This window comes from Panthera leo, chromosome B4 (assembly GCF_018350215.1).
Source record: "Panthera leo isolate Ple1 chromosome B4, P.leo_Ple1_pat1.1, whole genome shotgun sequence".
NCBI classification, from domain to species: domain Eukaryota; kingdom Metazoa; phylum Chordata; class Mammalia; order Carnivora; family Felidae; genus Panthera; species Panthera leo.
In genome coordinates, this window is record NC_056685.1 from 93816432 (window position 1) to 93832810 (window position 16379).

The 16379-nt window shown below is 35.8% G+C and overlaps 1 protein-coding gene across 6 annotated transcripts in view; it reads left to right on the top strand.

Moving 5' to 3' along the window:
- Nucleotides 1–16379, top strand: part of FRS2 (fibroblast growth factor receptor substrate 2) — a 111081-nt gene that overhangs the window by 43128 nt on the left and 51574 nt on the right. For 4 of the 6 annotated variants that reach the window (XM_042947145.1, XM_042947150.1, XM_042947148.1 and 1 more), the window contains exons 2-3: nt 7244–7339; nt 8789–8831. The gene's annotated coding sequence lies outside the window, so the exon portion shown is untranslated. Of the gene's footprint in view, nt 1–2335; nt 3702–7243; nt 7340–8788; nt 8832–16379 lie in introns of those variants that run through there. The other 2 variants (XM_042947146.1, XM_042947149.1) reach the window with 2 other exon arrangements.

Here is a 16379-nt window from a genome sequence, read left to right on the forward strand (position 1 = left end):
CAGTCTATTGTGATTATGCTATGTATGCATTAACCTTAAATACCTATTGTAGGGGTGCCTGGGTGGCTCAGTTGGTTAATTAAGCATCCACTTCGGCTCAGGTCATGATCTCACAGTTCGTGAGTTCGAGCCCCACATCGGGCTCTGTGCTGCAGCTTAGAGCCTGGAAACTGCTTCGAATTCTGTGTCTCTCTCTCTCTCTCTCTGCTCCTCCCCTGCTCATGCTCTCTCTTTTTCTATCCTTCAAAAATAAATAAAAACATTAAAAAAAATTCCTATTGTAGATTTGTTGGAATGGGTAGCTTTGGGGGAAAATACCATTTATAATATGAACTTCAGTTATTTCTTTATTCATAAGCTGCTTCAGTTTCTTCACCTGTAAAATACAAAATGATTTCACAGTTTTTTTCCCCCTACTTTCAAAATCTGTTCTGTTATTTCTAATATGGCCAATTTATGAGGCTTGTCTTTCTCACCCTCCTTCCTAGCATCTTCTCCCCTACATGCCATTTAAATATAGAATATTAAGCAAGTTCTTTATGTATCATGAAGGAGGCAGAAGTTATGGAGGGCCACTGAATTCCTTTGAATTTTCTGATGGCTGTAACTAAAAGTTTTGTGGATTTTTAGGAGAAATGGTATTAAATAGCTGTAGTTCAAAGAAAACAGGTATAGTTGTATTGAGTGCTTCGGGATATGGATTTATTGAAGTCTTTTCATGGGACATGAATTCTCTTTTTCAGTTTGCTGGAAACTAGTTGAAGACATTCCTTCTTTCTTTTGTCCCTTGTACAATACCCATCATGAGAAATTATCTTAGAGTTTGGTTGTGGGAAAAAATGTCTCCAATACATTACTGAAAAATATTTAGAGCCCACCAGAACTACTGAAGAAAGGAGATGGTATTTTTCTCCTAACAGATAAGTAGGAATTTAGACAAAAAATTGTAACTCTTCTTGGTTGACTTCTGTTTTTGAAATTACGGATTATCACCTAGAAAAGAAAAGGGCTGAAGTGAGTATTATAAAAAGTGTTTCCACTTTTGAGGAAGTTAGTGGAGTTGGGTGACAGTTCCTGGACACATACATATGAGGACAGCATCTTCAAGAAGAGGATACCAAATACTGAGGTCTTTCAGTATTCAAGTAACTTAACTCTCTGGAATAAATAGTACCGAAGGTAAACCTGCTTTAATACCAAGACATAGTGAATATTTTATTGTGCATAGTATTAAAATTCCCCCAAAATGGGACACCTGGGTGCCTCAGTCGGTTGGGCATCCGACTTCAGCTCAGGTCGTGATCTCGCAATTTGTGAGTTCAAGGCCCACATCGGGCTCTGTGCTGACAGCTCAGAGCCTGGAGCCTGCTTTGGATTCTGTGTCTCCCTCTCTCTCTGCCCCTCCCCCACTTTTGCTCTGTCTCTCAAAAATGAATAAATGTAAAATAAATATATAAATAAATAAAAAATAAAATAAAATTCCCAAAAAACAATAAAGCCACATACTCAATGATAGATTTGTATAAATCTCCTTGTTATGTAAATCTCCTTGTTATGTATAATTTTGAAGACACAGAAGAAAATTAACTCTGAAAATATTTACCTTGATGTTCTACATAGAATCTCATGTTAAGATATCATATTGTTTCTTACTAAGAAATACATTTTATATCATGGACAGCATGTGTGTAGCATGTTTGTATACAAAACGAAAGTTTTAAAAAATAACAGTAATTCATGCTGTGTGTGTGAGTGCCAGGGGAAAGGACAGAGAAAGAGGCAGACATTAACTGTAAGGAGACATTGTATTTATGATAAAGTTTTTAGAAATAATACTCTGTACATGATGCACTTCCATTTTCTTAAAATATAAAACAAAATAGCAAATGCTGTAGGTGATGCCCCCAACATTGACCTCAAAACCCATTATCTTTATTTATAGTCTTTTTTTTTTTTTTTAATGTTTACTTGATGAGAGAGAGTGAGTGAGCAGTGGAGAGGCAGAGAGAGAAGGACACAGAGGATCTGAAGTGGGCTCCATGCTGACAGCAGCGAGCCTGATGTGGGGCTCAGACTCATAAACCTGAGGTCATGACCTGAGCCGAAGTCTGACGTTCAACTGACTTAGCCACCCAGGCACCCCTCTCTTTATAGTCTTTTTTAAAAAAAAAATTTTTTTTTAACGTTTTATTTATTTTTGAGACAGAGAGAGACAGAGCATGAACGGGGGAGGGGCAGAGAGAGGGAGACACAGAATCGGAAGCAGGCTCCAGGCTCTGAGCCATCAGCCCAGAGCCCGACGCGGGGCTCGAACTCACGGACCGCGAGATCGTGACCTGAGCTGAAGTCGGACGTTCAACCGACTGAGCCACCCAGGCGCCCCTCTTTATAGTCTTAATGACAGGTCTGCACACAAAGTATTTTGTTGTTCTGAAACACTAAAATCCTAAGGGTTTTTTTTTCTTTTTTTTTTTAAAATAAGGTTGTTATCAGTGCCCTGGGGGAGAGTGTATCCTTGCCTTTTCTTCCTTTCCCTTCATTGTTCCTAACTATCAGTGCAATGAATTAAAATTGTGAGAGAGATCATTTTTAAGTGTTAATTTATGCCAAAAATTCCCAAGTCACAGTTAAGTATTTAGAAGACTAGCATATGTATTTAGGCCTTTGGAAACTTTAGATCATCAATCTGTTGAGTCTCTTCTCTGTAAAGGAGTACAGTGTTTAAATGGCATGTTTTTAGTCAATGGGGATAATTTGTTCCAAGGAATTTTCACTTTCTCCAAATAACTGAGGACATTAGTGAAGCAAGGCTACCTTTCTTGGGTGATGTGTCCTGATAAGTAGTTGGCCTTTTTATTTTACAATAGGTATGTTACTTTTACTGTGTCCTAGGCAGTGGGTACACCTAATAATAAGTTAACATTTCTGAGAGAAATAATTTTCTGATAGAAGACTCATTAAAAATCAGATTCTGTTCAGTATAAAGAACTGAGGCCAATAATGGTCATCCCATGGAGTCAGGAACTAAGGTGTTCCACATGAGAGAATTTTCTAGAAAAGGAAAATTAGAAATCATAACTAATAATTTTGTTGCAAATTTTAAGAAATTAATGGGATACTTTAATGTATATATTTGTATGTATCCATATACCTATATCGTGCGAGAGAAATGTTTCAAACATCCCCAAAAGTACAGAAACTGTGTGGAAAAACACTTATGTACTCAATAAATCTTAATGTTTCTTCCTTGACTTCTCAGAGTGTATGGAACAGCCATCAGTGACTTAGAGGTGACTGTGAATGAATACTAATTAGTGACTGTAGTATGACTAATTTACTTTTACTCAGTTCCCTCAGATCTAAATGTAGCATATTTTTCTGATTCGTCTCTTAATGCCAGAGGTTTCTTATTAATATATAACAGTGAACTTTCCCCTTTTGTCCTCTTACGTAAAGCAACTTTGGGAGAATGGAACACATTTCTTAAATGAGCAGCCTGGATTTATTTACATGTCATTCTTATAGGACAGATGTGGTATTTGTGACTAATACTTTTATTCTATTTTACTGCAGATTATAATAGTGGAAAGAAAGATCTTGCATCCTGGACCTGTTTCTGGTTTGGACAAGTTGTTTAACTACTCTGAGTACTTTGTTAATACCTTTCCCATAGAGAAGTTCTGAGAATTAAGTGAGCTAATGTAAATATCTGGCACAGAAGTTGCTCAAGAAAGGTTACTTTAATATCACTAGCCTTCTTTCAAGTGGTTGAACTTGCTAAAGTCTGATTTCTAAATGAGTGGGGGTATTTCGGCACAAAAATACTCAGACTTCTCTTTACCTCCCTCCCTAAACAAAGCAGATTTTAACATTAAATTTCATCATCCAACTCTTAGAACCCTTGCAGATTTTTTTCTTGTACTCTTGGTTTATTTTTGTACCTAAGGTTTGATAGGCACATAACAAATGCTTTGTGAACATTAAACTAAGTGAAAAAGGATTGTTCAGATGAAAGGTATGTGGATAAGTCAGTTTTTGGGCAATTCTAGAGAACTCTTGCCAGAACTGGTATCTTTGTTTTGGTCTTCAGAGACTATTAAATGTGATCACTGAGTCATACTTGCTGTTTTCTCTGTCCCCTGGCTATATCTCTTAAGATTCTGAAGCTTGCCAGCCACAGGATGTTTAAAAGGCAGAGTAGGCTTTAGCCCAGGGGGAGTTTGTTTATTTAAAGAAAAATAATTAAGTTCAAACATCCCTACCATGTCATAGCTAGTCTGGTCATGTTAGAGTTAGTTCTTTTGATTCTTTCTGGTGGTCATGGTGCCTAAAGATAACAAATTCGAAAGTAGTTTAAACTTTTGAAATTACTTGGAACTTTATAATGTAATCCCAAACAGAAGTCCCTAAAGGAGTGGGGGGAAAGGGCCATTTATTTTGCTAGTTGTTTTTTAATGAGAGTCATTTAATTCACATCATTTACTACTCCTTCCTAGAGTTATGGCACAGATGATTTTATTAAAAACAAAACCAAAAAAAGAAAAAAAAACGCACTATGGTGGTTATATCTTTATTAATTCTTTGAAATTGGGACCATAAGAATCTTTTAAAAGGGACAGTATAGGAGCACCTGGGTGGCTCAGTCAGTTGTGTCCAACTTTCACTCAGGTCATGATCCCATGGTTCATGGGTTCGAGCCCCACATCAGGCTCTGTGCTGACAGCTCAGAGCCTGGAGCCTGCTTTTGGATTCTCTCTCTCTCTCTGTCTCTCTCTCTCTCTCTCTCTCTCTCTGTCTCTCTCTCTCCCCCCTGCTTATGTTCTGTCTCTCTCTTTCAAAAATAAATATTTAAAAAAATTTAAAAAATAAAAGGGGCAATATAGTCTTACAGATGTTTAGACACAAAAGATATGGTAATTGGTGATGTTCATATTTCAGATGATTATTATCTCCAGAATATTTCTCCTTGCATATTCTCTGCCAGATAAGAAAATCAGAGACAGATATTTTGGCTTGCCTAGGGTACTAGGACCTGTCTCTTTGATGAGATAACTTGATAACTTGTAAAAACCAAGTCCTAGAGGAAGTAGAGGAGGTATAAGACCCGTATCTGCTTTTCTGGGCAGAGGGAAATGCAAGTCCTGAGGCCTTGAAGTGAGAATGTGCTTGAAGCGTTTAAGGAAAGGAAAGAGGCCAATGTGGCGAGAATGGAGTGAACAAGGGGGAGAGTAGTAGGAGACGAGGTTAGAGAGATGTGGAAGGGATATTTCAAATCATGGTCCTTATGGCTGTTGTAGGGTTTTGGCTTTTAGGCTAGTAAGATGGACTCAATTAGAGGCTTTGAGCAGAATGATATGATCTGACTTTCTTTTGAAAATGACTAATCTGATTGACTTGTTGAGATGAGCAGAGGGGGAGACTGGGAGATCGAATAGGGAACTATTAGAGTAATGCAGATGAGAACTAAGGTGGCATGGACCATGGTGGTCAGATTGGAAGTGTTGAAAGTAGTAACATTATGGATGTCTTTTGAAACTGGAGCTCCTGGGATGAATACGTAATGGATAGTGTTGAGTATTTCTGCACATAATGTTTGATTGACCCATTTTTAATGATGTTAAGATTAATCACTGGGTTCAAGTTTTGTCGACCGGATTTAGCCATTATGAGGTTTCCCATCAATCTTTTACCTAATGGTTTTAGCAGCTGTTGATCATTTTTTTTAATTAAAATTTTTTAATGTTTATTTATTTTTGAGAGAGAGAGAGAGCGCGTGCATGTGCAGGAGCAGGGGTGGGGCAGAGAAAGAGGGAGACACAGAATCCAAAGCAGGCTCCAGGCTCTGAGCTGTCAGCGCAGAGCCCGATGCGGGGCTCAAACCCACAAACCGTGAGATCATGACCTGAGCCGAAGTTGGATGCTTAACCAACTGAGCTATCAAGGTGCCCCAAGAGCATACAAGTTTTAAAAAAAAGAATACCCCACCTGCAACATTTAGCAATCATTTGTCTAGCAGTTCCCTTTTAAGAGTTTTCCCCAAAGATTCCAAAAACAAAATTACAAATTCCTCAAAGGCTGGTAGCATCGATTGATTGATTGATTGTTTATTTTTGAGAGAGCGGGGGAGGGGCAGAGAGAGGGGGAGAGACAGAGGTATCTGAAGCAGGCTCTGTGCTCTCATTGCAGAGCCCAGTGCGGGGCTTGAACTCACACACTGTGAGATCATGACCTGAGCCAAAGTCAGACGCTTAACTGAGTAAGCTACCCAGGCACCCCTCATGTCTTATCTTTTAATTATGGGCTTTGTTTACTGGGGGAAGAAACAATAATGATGATGTAGTTGGCATTGATATCAATGGTGTATATGTGGAGGGAATGGCATTTTGAGACTTTGCCGTTTTGAAATACTACCAGATTAAATATTTCATCAATTAAAGTTAAATCACTTGTCAGTTTATTCATTCTTTGAGTAAATATTTACTGAGCACTTACTGCATGGCAACCATTGCCTTAAGTGCTTAAAAGATATCTGTAAATAAAACCAGTAAAAATTCTCTTTGGATCTTACTTTCTATGGATGTGAGGGGGAAATTGGGATGCCTGGGTGGCTCAGTCCATTGAGTGTCCCACTTCTGATTTCGGCTCAGGTCATGATCTAATGTTTCACGAAATCGAGCCCTGTATCAGGCTCTGCACTGACAGTGTGGGATGGAGACTGCTTAGGATTCTTTCTCTTATTCTCGCTTCCCCTTTCCTGCTCCTGCTTTCTCTCTCTCTCTCTCTCTCTCTCTCTCTCTCTCTCTCTCAAAATAAATAAATAAACATTCAAAAAAAAAGATGCAAGGGGAAATAGACAAACCTGTATAATTCATTTATTGTTTTCAAATGTGGGGTTTTAGAGTTCCTCTTCATCTTCCTTTTTCCCTTTTCTAGTCTGTAAATGGCATTCTTAGGGAGTTGCAAGACCCTGCTGGTGAGTGGAAGGCATTGAGGACTGAAGAATTATAGATCTTTATACTTAGTCTGTGTAACAGAAATGTGTAATTCTGGTCCTGTGGAACGATAGCCTATATTCCATCCTTCTCACCTCATCGTCAGCCCTGTTAATGTTTTTTATTAGAAGGTTGCTCAAGAATTGTTTTGATAGTTCCCTCTCTTGTAGACTCTAAAATTTAGAAAATTGTCCTTAAAGATTTTGTGTTTTTGTTATAATGTGTTCTTAATGACTACATCTTTATTTCAGAAATGACCATTAAGAAGTAGATGCCCAGATGCAAAAGTGATGAAACAGTCAGTTTGTCATAAAGTAAGATGCAGCTGTGGCTTTTCAACCAGATTAGTAAGTGTGGCGAAATTTTCTTTTTAAATTTATACTTATTTTATCTCCTTTGAAAAACATTTAATAAAAAGTATAGTGGACATTTTCTTAAGTGTTAACTTGTATTTCTGTTTTTACTTTGGATTGTAGTACAAATTGTAGTGTATGACTCTAGAAAATGTATGTCTGTGCTGTACCTTTTTAAGAACCATAGAAGTAATATTATAAAATCATAGTGTTAGAGGAGACATGTGACAAAGAGTCACTATAATACCACTATCCAAATATAGCTACTCCTAAAATTCTTGGATATTTGTTTTCCTTACCAGTCTTTGTTCTATACATTTAAAAAAAAAAAAAAACAAACATTTTGCTCATAGTGTTATGAAGAGTGTGCTTCTTTTATATTTTAAAATTAAATTTGTGGAAGAGTAGGTGATGGGCATTGAAGAGGGCATCTTTTGGGATGAGCACTGGGTGTTGTATGGAAACCAATTTGACAATAAATTTCATATATTAAAAAAGTACTCTTCAATGTGGTGTGTATACACACACACACACACACACACACACACACACACACACACAGTGGAGTATTACTCAGCAATCAAAAAGAATGAACTCTTGCCATTTGCAACTATGTGGATGGAACTAGAGGGTATCATGCTAAGTGAAATTAGTGAGTCAGAGAAAGACAAATATCATATGACTTCACTCATATGAGGACTTGAAGATACAAAACAGATGAACATAAAGGAAGGGAAGCAAAAAGAATATAAAACCAGGGAGGGGGACAAAACATAAGAGACTCTTAGATATGGAGAACAAACTGAGGGTTACTGGAGGGGTTGTGGGAGGGGGGATGGGCTAAATGGGTACGGGGCTTAAGGAATCTACTCCTGAAATCATTGCTGTACTACATGTAACTAACTTGGATGTAAATTTAAATAAATAAATAAATAATGTATTCTTCAGGACAGAGTTTCTTATTGGGGTAATGAAAATGTTCTGCTATAATATGGTGGTGATGGTTACACAACTTTCTGAATATAGTATAAAAACCACTGAATTTTACACTTTAAAGAGGTGAATTTTGTGACCTATGGATTATACTTAAAAACTACCCTTCAGGTATCAAATCTTGGTGAGAGTAAAACCCAGTTGAGTACTGGTATTTTAGAATATGAAAATGTGCCAAGATATCATTGTGTACCTAGAAGAAATAATTTGGTAATCAGTGGAATAGTGTTTTTGTAATAATAAAAAATAAACATTATAAATTTTATAGATATTTTAATAAAATATTAAAGTACTTTTATTATTAGAGACTTATTATCTCTTAAGCTTTGGTAATATCAAGTGTCATAATATTCTGAATGTACTGTATTAGCATTTTGTTATCTTTTCATTTTTAAGGGACTTCCTTTTTTGAAACTAACATTTCAACTTTTCTACCTGAAATTTTTTTAGGAACAGAATTGTATCTGTTTCTCTCAGAAGAGAATTCCACAAGGTAAGAAATTATTAATATAGTAATAAAACAAATATGGTCGAATACAGGCTTAATTGCTTTTGATTTTTTTAATCCTTTTCCCTATATTTATTTCATATCTTTTCTTGATTATTCCAAGATTATCACAAATTTGTTAGCTCCTTCTTTACTACCTCAGAATTTTCAAACAAGATGCATTTCATCTTATTTGAAGTTAAGATTAAAAGGACGTGATAAAAGTCATCACCTTTTGACACTCAAATACTGCTTTTCATGGCATCTTCCTAGCATTATTAAGGAACTCATTCCTAGCGTTGTTAGGAGTGGGTTTGTCCATTTTAGGAAGAAAGTTCTCTTTTTCCATTGGGGCCCATTTACCTTTTACCTAAATGACTCAGGGCAGTAGAGGATTCATAGAAGCTCTATTAGGGGCTAAGTTAAAGGAGATTATTTAGCTATGTTTTCACCTATGGAAATTATATAACTCCTGTATTTGGTTTAAAAAATGGAGTGCTTTCTACTGGGTAGATATGAAAAGATTGAGTAGCATCTAGTATTAAAAAAAAAATCCTAAATGATCATCTTTACAATGGATTTTCAGTCATCATTTAGATTATTATACTCTTTGGACTGCTGAAGGATGAAATGTTCAACTGAGTATATATTGGTGTGCTCCTCTTGGTATGCCAAGAACTTAAAATCAGTTGCTTGGCCTTAAGAGATTACATCGTTTAAATTTTCTCAGGAACTCTTTGGTATAGGTAGTAGTGATCACTGCAGATTAATCTGACAACTGGAAAATGCTTATAAAGTGAATTATTCAGATCAATAACTCTCATTCTCCTTTTTCAATGTAATGTGTGCTGAGGGGAACATGCACCCTCAAACACATCTTTCCCACAGATTTAATTAGGTCCGTTTTTATCCTGAGAACTGAAAACAGAGGGTTAAAATAAAGGGACCCACTGGCTGAAGAGGAGGGACGGGGAGCAATGCATCAATAGTTTTCACGTACAAGTTTCTTGTGTAGCTTTTCCCCTGTGTTTTTCTTCTACTTCTAGAGGCTTCAGGGAGTCCTGGAACCTGTGTGTAGCACTATCTGATCCTTTAGGGCACTACTCAAAGACAGTACTGCAGGAGAAATCCAGATCCCCTTTTTCCTGGACCATCATGCTTAAAGCGAAAACAGAAATTTCCCAAGATTTAATCTTAGTGAACTTGATCTGTTACATCTTTGTCCCTCTTCTTTTGGAAAATGAAATTTGAATCTTCGACATTAATACAATGTATGATGTGTAATACATTGTATGACACATAATACAGTGTATGACAGTGATGGATCATAGTATCTGGTACCCATAGGGCTCCCCTGTAAGTGCTCCATAAATGTTTATTTTTATAAATGCCCAGATGCTCTTGTAACTTTATTTTAGAGTAGAAAATAATCAAAACATGATTATTCATATTTATGTGGTATCATCTTCCTACACAAAGGTTAAAAGGACAATGACAACTTTAGAAAAACTGTTGTTAATTGTGCACTAACGAATGGTTGAAATGATAAATTTCATGTTACATATACTTTAGCACAGTTTAAAAAATTGTTTAAATTTTTGAGCAACTGGTTTATTATGAAAGAGATAGCTATGTTTGAAGTATTGAGTTGATGATATTCCTCAGTTTGTGTCATACCCATCCTCATTCGTTCATTAAAGGACTATTTTTCTGTTTTCCTTTGTAACTAGTTCCCATACATACTCAGGTGTCTCTTTAGATCATACAACTCTTTCACCTTTTACCAGTCCTCATATAAGTGACTTTTTAACATGTTTCATATCTATCCTTTTATGTCTTAGGAAATATTTTATTATTTTGTGTATTTTAATTATACGGTAGGTCTTAGTCCAATTCTTGTAGTCCCCTTCGCCCACCTCACTCTTCTGTTTTTCTGAGATCTGGCCATGTTGTTGAATGTTCGTCTAATTTGTTTTGTCCAACTGGTACGTTGTATTTTAGGTTGTTTATTAAAATGAAACTGTTACATGTAAAATTCCTTAAATGTATAAGGAACGTTACAATGAGCATTAAGAAAAGGCCAATTTGTGTTCACTTTTTAAATATTAGAATTGAATTTAAAGAATGTGAATTAGATGCGATGGAAGATTAGAGGAGATATAAACATCTGTTTCAGAGGCTGAGAATCTGTTAGAACAGTGAAAGGAAAAAATTGTGGGACCTAACAAAAACATCTATTTTTCTTCTAGAAACATTGTGTTAAAATGCTCAGGTCTCAGTGTTAGCCCACAAAAGCTTAATAGTTGAAAGATACCAGTAATATTTTGGAACCTCCTTATTACTGATTACCTATCAATTTCTACATATTATATTTGAACATTCATCTTACTTTGTTTTTAATTTCTTTGAAGCATAACCATGTTTTCTGAATCCACATCACTGAATCTAACACAGAAAAAAACAGTACAAATGCAGCTTTCTAAATTTGGGATGCAGAAACACAGTTTCATCTAGAGTAGCATATTATTAGCAGAAGCAACTTCTGTTGGATCCCCTAACTATAAACTGTCAGAGTGGGAACTTGAGAAGCTCCAAGTCCAAGGTGATGGTATGCCTTGCAGTAATGAAGAGGAAAGAGAGAGGAACACTCCTATGAGAGGATGGGGTGATCCCTGACTTTAGAAGAAGGGCAATGACAGCTGTGATCAGATCAGGGAATGGCTTCCATCACAGAGAAGAAGCTAAAGGTACCTTGTGGGGAGAAGTTTGTGTGGGAGGAGGATCTTAGGGGCACTTAGTTCTGGGGGCTAGGAGAAAATGTGCTACTAATTCAGTCATGAAATGGAAAAGGGTAAAGGAATTCATGTTTGCTAAAAGTGAAGTCAATGTTGAGGCTTTTTGAAAGAAGTAGTTATTTATATGTCAACACTTAAGTATTTATACAAGTTCTGGTGGGAAAACCAGTAACTCTTTTTTTGTTGTTGTTGTTAAGTTTTTATTTATTTATTTTGAGAGAGAGAGCAGTGAAGAGGCAGAGGGAGAGGGAGAGACAACTGAGCCACTCAGGCACCCCAACCAGCAACTCTTGAAGTTAATATTGAGTTGGTATCCCATGCATTGTTGAACACTGTTTTTAAAAGTAACAGTTCAGAGAATTATACATCAGATAACATAATCTCTTTCTCTAGTTTCATTCGTTTTTGAGTATTTTATATGGCATAGTAATTTCATTAGTCTCACTTTGTTATATTAAGAGATGGCCTAAGTAAAACAGATAGTGTAGTATTCTCATTTTACAAATGATGCAACCAGAAGTGGACTTAGCTTTAGGTTCCCTATCAACTGATATTTTGCTCTAAATGGAAGATGTAATTACTAGTTTTAAATTAAAAGAATTTTTTCTAACCTGAAAGAACCTCATAGCCTAAAAAGTTTTAAAAAACGCACACATATACAAACAAAAATATAGCCAGAGAGTAATTGATTGATTTAACCTTAAGGTTCACTAAAGCAGCACTTAACAAATCCACTTGGATTTTGTTGGCTACTGTTATGTGGAACATTATTTCAGAAATATTTCCAATTTAGAACAAATATACATTTAGATATTTTTAAGTTTTGAACATGGCTGTTTACTTTGGTAAACAGACACTTTGGTGTCTAATTTTGATGGATAGGAGATTAGAATCCTCAATTTGTGGGAATGAAACAAGGAATTTGATCTCACATATTTCAGTACATAGTAATTCCCTCCCCCCAAGTCATTTGTAGTATGAAAATCAAGAAAACTGTGTTATAAACCTGTGTCTTTTATCCTGAGTGACTTAATTTGGTTCAGGCTAGCTTTAGTGGTATAAGTACAGATCAAGTTTGGTTTTGAATAGTCCAGTTTTATCCTAGGGCGTTCTAGGTCTGGAGTGTTTTTGGATATGCTAACCATTTGGTTTCAATACCTAGTTGACATTTGATCCTGTGGAAAGATTGTGAGAGATTTCACATGTAGGTGGTGGGATGAAGGAACACAGATTGACTCATAGTCTACTGAGTAGATTGGAGTTATAGGACTTTGAAGTTTAGCAGTGTTTTTGTTACTCAGAAATAAACTCTGATTTATTATTGTATATTAAGACTTCAAATGTAATTTAAGTAAATTTCAACTTTAGAAAATGTGGATAGCTTTATCATTTTTATAAAAGAATATAGTTATTTCAGATACTCTTTGTTTCACGTTAAACTCTTTAGAATTCCATATGAGCTGCCTTTTTTTTTTTAGCCACTTGCTTTCAGATTAAAACAAAACAAAACAAAACAAAACCAAAAAACCAAAAACTCAGAATAGGTTGAAACTTGACACAAATTGCTGCCACAGAACAAAAGTGCTGATCGAGTTAAATCAACCCCTGTAATGTGTATTGAAAAGAAAACCTCTCCTCTCTCCGCCAGTTTGAAGAACAAGCGTTTTTCCTGCCAAGAAGGGCTGACTTTAAATGGACCAGCTGTCCATATTAGGAGCACTGGGTTGCTAAGGTGACCATGGCTGTTTGGAGAAGAATGCAGCTGAGAGGGCAAGTTCTTGATGTGTGAGCTGAGGGAAGGAATGTGGTGTGATTGTGCATCATTCCTCCTAATCACATGCTCACAAAATGCTGTGTGGGCAGCATGTAGAAACTACAAATCTGAGTTGCTAGAGCTTGTGTGTGGTTAAAATCATTTTGTTTTCATGTGAGCAAGAGGCTTACAGTTTAGATGGAAAACGTCCACTTTGTATACATGTGTGTGTTTTGGGTGAAGGAGAGGGTGTTTTGATGGTGGCTGAAGTGGGAATGAATTTATTTTGCATGATGGACACACACTTCCGTATTGTAAAGCAAAAATTATACTGGGATAAATGTTCCTTCCAATTCATCCTTTCAGTCATATATACAGTGTTAATAGTTCCCCAAGTTCCCCAAGTGAAAGCTGTGTCCTTGTAATTGTAATAATTGTACTTATATAATATTAAGTAATTGTACTTATATTTTGGGCACTTTTAATTTCAGAATTATTTGAAAGTCCCAAGAATATGTTGTCTGTTTGGTCCATTTCTCCCCTCCCCCCTTTTTAAAATATAGTCTTACTCTTCCAAAGGGAGATTTTATCTTAATATATTGTGTTTCTTCCTTGAAGCATCCAAAGATAGGTTCTGGTATTTGGTAAAAAGTACGATTCAAGGGGCAGTGGGAAGTGTCAAACTAACAAGCCCACTTACCTGAAACACTTTTTAGATTTTACCATGGACATCATTGCTATTATTTGAAATGAGATATAGCCACATATATTGATATAAACACCTACTGAATGCACCATGAAGTTTTTTGTTTTTTTGTTTTAATCCTTGTTAACAAATCCTGACAATAACATGTTGATCTTTAATGCAGATATAAATATGTAATATCTTTAAGATGTGAAGTCATTGGACATTGGCAGCTCTGTATTACATTAGCATCATATTCTTAATCAGATAGTCTACTTGCTCTGACATGGTTGCTGTTTAATTGATTTATTTATAAAATATGGAGGGAAATTAAAAGAGTAAAATAATTTGAGTATTGAATTCAGTTGGTTATTCTCATGGTATTCCTTGATAACTTTTGATGGCATTCTCTCAACTAAGTGCTTTATGGTTTTCACATTTAATCCTCCAGTCTCCTAGTAACTGATTTTTTTGAGAGATATGGGACATGAATTCACTTTTTTCATACAGATAATAGGTTATCTCAACGCTATTTATTGAAATAGTTCTTCTTTTCTTCCCTGATATGTGAAATTTCCTGTCTCACAAATCAAGTTTTCACATGTGGGTAGTTTTATTTCTGTACTCTCTCTTCTGTACCCTTGGTCTTTTTGTCTACCCCCTGAGTTATTACTGTACTATCTTAGCTACCTCAGATACTCAAATTTTTGTTTCTTGCCTTGTTCATGACTTCAAAAGGAATGCTTTCAAATTTCACCATTTAACATGATAACTTGTAAATTTTTTTTAAAGATGGTCTTTGCCAAATTAAAGAAGTTTCATTCTATTCTTCCTTGGCTAGGACTCTTGTTTTAAATCATGAATAGATGTTGTATTGAAAGGCTTTTGTATAACTTCAGTGATGATTAAAATTTTTTCTCCTTAATCTATTAATGTAGTCAGTTACATTGATTTTCAGATTAGGTTAACCAAGTATTCCTGGGATAAACCCAATATAGTCAAGTATGGATTCTCTTTTTTCATAATTATTGGATCTGGTTTGCTTACATTTTGTTTGCAATTTTTAGTGTTCATGAGTCAGATTGGCTTTTAATTTTCTTTTCTTACATTATCCCAGTTGGATTTTCAACATATTGCTCACTCATTCATTCATTCTTTCATTCATTCATTTACTCATTCATAGAGCACATATAAGGGAAGAACAGAGAGAGAATCCACCCTGACAGTGTGGAGCCTGATGCAGGGCTTGAACTCTTGAACCGTGAGATCATGACATGAGCAGAATCAAGAGTTGGATGGTTAACTGACTGAGCCATCCAGGCGCCCCTAACATATCTTTCTTTTTAAATGTTAGTTGTGGTAAAAACACCTATCATAAAGTTTACCATCTTACCCATTTTTAAGTGTACAGTTTAGTAGTGTTAAGTATATTCACATTATAGTGCAACAAATCTACATAACTTTTTCATCTTGCAGAACTGAAACTCTATACCCACTAACCACTCTTCATTTCCCCCTCCCATCGTCCTGGCAACCACCATTCTACTTTCTATTTTTGTGAGTTTTACTGCTCTAGATACCTCATATAAGTGAAATCATACCGTATTTATCTTTTTGTGCCTGGCTTTTCACTTAGCATAATGCAGCATGTATCAAAATTTTCTTTTTAAGGCTGAATAATATACCATTGTGTGTATAAACATTTTGTTATCTGTTCATCTGCCAGTGGACAAGTATGTTGCTTCCACCTTCTGGCTGTTGTGAATAATGCTGCTATGAATATGTATGTACAGATATCTCTTCTACACCCTTTCAATTCTTTTGGATATAGACCCAGAAACGATACTGTTGATAATATGGTCATTTTATTTTTAATTTTTTGAGGAACTACAGTCCTGTTTTTTAATAGCAGCCACACCATTTACATTCCCACCAGCCATACACAAGTGTTCCAATTTCTCCGTATCCTTGCCAACACTTACTTTGTTTTTTTTTTAATAGTAGCCATCCTAATGGTTGTGAAGTAATAGCTCATTATGGTTTTGATTTGCATTTCCTTAATGATTAGTGATGTTGATTCCTAATGATTGAGTATCTTTTCATATGCTTTTTGACCATTTGTATATTTCCTCTGGAGAAATGTCTGTTCAAATTCCATTGTCCATTTTTTAATCAAGTTACTCTAATAGTTATCATTGTTGTTGCCGAGTCATACGGGTTCTTTATGCTAGGTATTAACACTCTTACCAGATACATGATTGGCAAATATTTTCTCCTGTTCCATAGGTTGCCTTTTCAGGCTGTTAATTGTTTCCTTTGAT